Source organism: Panthera leo, chromosome B1 (genome assembly GCF_018350215.1).
Source record: "Panthera leo isolate Ple1 chromosome B1, P.leo_Ple1_pat1.1, whole genome shotgun sequence".
NCBI classification, from domain to species: domain Eukaryota; kingdom Metazoa; phylum Chordata; class Mammalia; order Carnivora; family Felidae; genus Panthera; species Panthera leo.
This window is the reverse complement of record NC_056682.1, coordinates 22,656,845-22,661,832: the sequence shown is the minus strand read 5'-3', so window position 1 is coordinate 22,661,832 and position 4,988 is coordinate 22,656,845. Positions and strand designations below refer to the sequence as shown.

The 4,988-nt window shown below is 39.4% G+C and overlaps 1 pseudogene; it reads left to right on the top strand.

Moving 5' to 3' along the window:
• Positions 1-3,058: 3,058 nt before the first annotated feature.
• LOC122218339 lies at positions 3,059-4,362 on the top strand (annotated as a pseudogene).
• Positions 4,363-4,988: the final 626 nt, after the last annotated feature.

Sequence of the window (4,988 nt, the reverse complement as noted above, 5' to 3'; positions counted from 1 at the left end):
TTTGAAATTTAGGGAGTTATTCTGGATCATTTAGATTACTTTGAGCACTCATAAAATTTGCCTTGCCACACGTCAACCATAATCATTTTTCATCTTCCAAACACCAAATATGTGACAAGTGAATACCAATTAGCTCTGTCTATGCTTTTAAAAGGATTCTAATTTCTTTTTCAGCATATTCTTTCCTGAAAATACAGATAAAAGAAGTAAGGATCTTCTAGTTTCATAAGGGTGCTGTTTAGTGAACACTACTCCCTCATGTAGGGCAGGCAGCTGTGTCCGGCCGCACTTAAGAGTAAATGGTCCCAGGTCTGGATTTTCATCTGAGCCATTTTCTCCTGCTTTTAAGGTGAAATGTTCTGTGGGAATAAATGAAGACCACCCAAATGAGAACAAACAGAGTCTAGTTATTCAGAGACTGATCTAGGACAGAAGTCAGCCACCATCACTTGCATTTGGCAGAGATTCAAAGGCAGGCAAAGAAGTAAGAAAGCTCTTTAATGAAATAAGGGAAGGATTTGGAGATACTCTGATTAAAAATTGTTAGCATTAAAAACTGAGGCTGGAGATGGGCTAACTAGAAAGGATAAACCTTGTGTGACCGGTTAGGAAAGCGTATTGGGCTTTCTCTGGTTTGCCCCGAGTTAGAAGTAGGGGTAAAAAACAGGAAAGCCCAAGGCCTTGACCAGGTCCTGACCATTCTAGGCTGATTGCTGCAGACGAAGTGGTCAGAGTCCTGTCATATATCGTCTGCCCATTGCCCACTTGAATTCCTCCCCACGTTTCTAGCATTAGATTGCTACCATCTGTTGTCGCAACCTGATGTGAAGGCAAATTAGGGACCCTGAATACACCCCTCTCTATGATTCTCCATAACTGATGGAAAACCACTGGGCTTTCATTGTAAGCGGCATGCACATCAGTAAAATAAGCATGAGATCTGCAAAACACTAAATTCTAACTCATGTAAGACTGAATAAAAAACCATTTATAGAGGAATAATGTCTTACTTAAGATACATTAGAAAAGATATTTATCAAGTTACATTTCACCAAACTCTAGTGTGATATATGATATTCGTGGATATTCTATTTAGAAAAAGGAGGGGGAAATTTCCTCTATAAACAGGCTTGAAAACAACTGGGTGTAAGTTTGGAACAGCTTGGACTGGGAGTACTGAGAGGGGTTCAATAAATAGTGCTGAATTTAAAGTAGGTTTGTGTATGATACTAAGGTATATGTTTCTTACTGATTATTATACAGATAAAATCTTGTTTCTAGGTTAATATAAGTAAAATGCTTCAGACAGCCAGAAAATGGTAAGCTTTCATGTCTAGAGCTTGGATATTGTTATGTTTTCACCACTGCAGCACTTAAATATTTTATCCTCAGATTTTGCTAATTTGTACCTTTGGTTTTTGGACTTAGTTCTTCCAGAAGCCAGAATGCTCCTTATAAGTTTTATCAGTAAATGTAATCACTTGGCTCAGAGTGAACCTTACCCTAGTTCTCACCCATGGTTAATTGGGATGATTGAGATGATGAGATCTGGGGCTTTGAGTTGATTTTGTTGGTAATGATTAAATGAGACTTGATGCTAGCATGTGGAGGGCTTTCCGCGATGTTGGGATGGTAAATATATTCTGCATGTGGGAAGGACATCAATTTTGGGGAGCCAGAGGGAGACTATTATGGGCTGCATTATGTCCCCCGAAACATATGTGGACCCTAATCTCATGTTATGATTATTTTCCTTATAAAAAGGGGGAAATTTGGACACAGAGGCAGACATGCACTGAGAGAAGATGATGTGAAGACACAGAGAGAAGATGGCCATCTATTAGTCAAGGGGCATGTGAGGCTACTATAAACTAAGCAAGGAAGCTGATCCTTCCCTAGTGCCACCAAGGGAAGGTGGCCCTGCTGTCATCCTGACTTGAGATTTCTGGCCTCCAGAACTGGGAGACCAGTTCTTTGTTCCAAGACACATAGTTTGTGGTACCTTGGTATGGCGGCCCTAGGAAACTAATACAGATTTTGAAGCCATTTTTGAACATACGATTTGTGCCACTGGGTTTTATATTAACATCTGTAGGTATCTATATTCTCTTAGACCTTTCAGCTAATGTCCTAGTTACCCTTCCCATTTAACAGAGTGCTATTTGGTCCTGAGATGCTGACTGGACTCTTAATTTTCCAGAAGCTACTCTTAAAATTATTCTAATGGCTGATGTGTGCTACCAAGATTTAATTTTATCGAATAGTGAAGAAATGAGAATTGTGATTTTTTTTTCATCTTTATTAGAGAAGCTGAATTACAAAGGGCATGCATTTACTATTGCTTTTGGATCAAAAAAGAATGTGGTGTTAGCAAACAGGGAATGTTTTCTTTAGAAAAATATAGAAAAACTTCATCTAAAGTAGTATCTAATATTTGACTTTTTGCTAAACTATGATACCAGAGACAGAGGTGAAACGATTGTTGCCAGCTATTATATCTTGTGGCAGCCATGCCAGATGTTGGCTGCTTAACAAACTCATTAAGGCTGGAAACCGTTTCTTTTGTTTTTCTTTCTTTGTGTATTAAATCTTTTTGTGCCATTTGTTTTGTCACTGAGGGAGGAAGGGAAGCCAAACAAACAAAAGGTTGGAGGGAAAGAAAATATATGAATTTATTAAATATTTAAATGGTTGTCTCCCATGTTCACAAAAAAGCATGATGTTTCCAACTCTAACAGAATTCATGACAACCTTCCAACTTATGCTATCATGTTCCTCAAATTTTCATTTTTTATTGCTCTTTGCAAGTATTGCTTTCTAAAAACAAAACAAAACAAAACATATTAAAGGTTTGTGGCAACCCTGCATTGAACAAGTCTATCGGCACCATTTTTCCAACAGCATTTTCTCACTTCCTGCCTCTGTGTCACTGTTGGTAATTCTCACCATATTTCAAACTTTTTCATTATTATTGCATTTTTTATGGTGATCTGGATCAGTGATCTTGGATGTTACTGTTGTAATCATTTAGGGGCGCCATGAACCACGCCCACGTGAGATGGTGAACTCAATAAATGTTGTGTGTGTTCTGACTGCCCCACCAACTGGCCGTTACCCCATCTCTCTCCCTCTCCTCAGACCTCCTTCTTCCCTGGGGCACAACAGTATTGAAATTAGGTCAATTAATAACCCCTACAATGGCCTCTCACTGTTTAGTGAAAGGAAGAGTTGGATGTCTCTCATCTTAAATTAAAAGCTAGAAATGATTAATATTAGTGAAGAAGGCATATTGAAAGACAGGATAGTCTGGAAGGTAGGTCTCTTGCACCAATTAGCCAAGTTATTAATGAAAAGGAGAAATTATTAAAGAAAATTAAAAGTGCTCCTCCAGTGAACACATGAATGAGAAGAAAGCAAAACAGCCTTATTGCTGACAGGGAGAAAGTTCTAGGGGTGTGGATAAAAGATCAAACCAGCCACAACCTTTTCATAAGCCAAAGCCTAACCCAGAGCAAGACTCTAACTTTCCTCAATCCTGTGAAGGCTGAGAGAGGTGAGGAAGCTGCAAAAGACAAGTCGGAACCTTGAGAAGTTGGTTGATGAGGTTTAAGGAAAGAAATCATCTCCATAACATACAAGTGCAAGGTGAAGCAGAAACTGGTGCTATAGAAGCTGCAGCAAATTATCCAGAAGACCTAGCTAGGAGAGTTAATGGAGGTGGCTACACTAAACAACAGATTTTCAATATAGACAAAATAACCTTCTATTGGAAGAGGATGCCATTTAGGACTTTTGTAGCTAGAGAGAAGAAGTCAATGCCTGGCTTCAAAACTTCAAAGCACACAAAAACTATCATGTCAGGGGTTAATGCAGCTGGTAACTTTAAGCTGAAGCCAAGGCTCATTTACTATTTCAGAAATCCTATGGCCCTTAGGAATTATGCTAAATCTACTCTGCCTGTGCTCTATAAGTGGAACAACAAAGCCTGGATGACAGCACATCTGTTTACAACATGGTTTACAGAATATTTTAAGCTCACCGTTGAGACCTAAGACTCAGATAAAAAAAAAATGTTCCTTTCAAATATCAACACTCAATGACAATGCACCTGATTATCCAAACACCCTGATGGAGATGTACAACGAGACTAATGTTTACATGGCTGTTAACACAACATCTATTCTGTAACCTATTGATCAATGACTTTCAACTTTCAACTCTTATTACTTAAGAAATACCCTTCATAAGGCTGTAATAGGTAGTGATTCCTCTGATGGACCTGGGACAAGTAAATCAAAAGCCTTCTGGGAAGGATTTACCATTTTAGATGTCGTTATGATGAGGGAGCATAAGGCAAGCTAACAGGCTGCAAACACCCCACTCCACACCCATCTCCAGGTGGGATATGCGTTATATTCCTTGGGCACTGGTGGCTGCCCAAGAACAAAGCAAAGGGGGGAAAACAAAGGGTTAACTTCTAGAGATGTAGTCCCTCAAGACCTGAGTCCTATCTATTGACAAATATCTTTGTAACTCACAAGTAAAAGGCAATCTTATCAGTAGTCTCATCTCCAGAAATCTATAGACTCTGTTTCCTGGAACCCCAACATCACCCCTCCATAGTGAAGTGGGAAACAAAGGCAGAAGGAAATAGCAGATAGAACTCAATTTCCTTTTAACCTTCAACCCATTAACAATACTTGAGGCAGGCAGAGTAAGATGTTTCTACAGGAACTCCCTACTGTCTTAATGCTAATGCTTTGCTAGAAGGAAAACAACCTTAGCTTGACAACAGCTAGGCCTCCACTATCCTGGGAGTTTTCTTTAGCATATGAAAATCTCACTGGAAATTTCCCCTGGACTTTACCTCCCCCAACTCCATAATATATAACCAGTCTTTCCTCATGGTCCCCAGGGCAGGTCTTCCTACCCCCGGGTCCTGTCTCTGTGCTTTAATAAAATCACCTTTTTGCACCAAAGACGTCTTC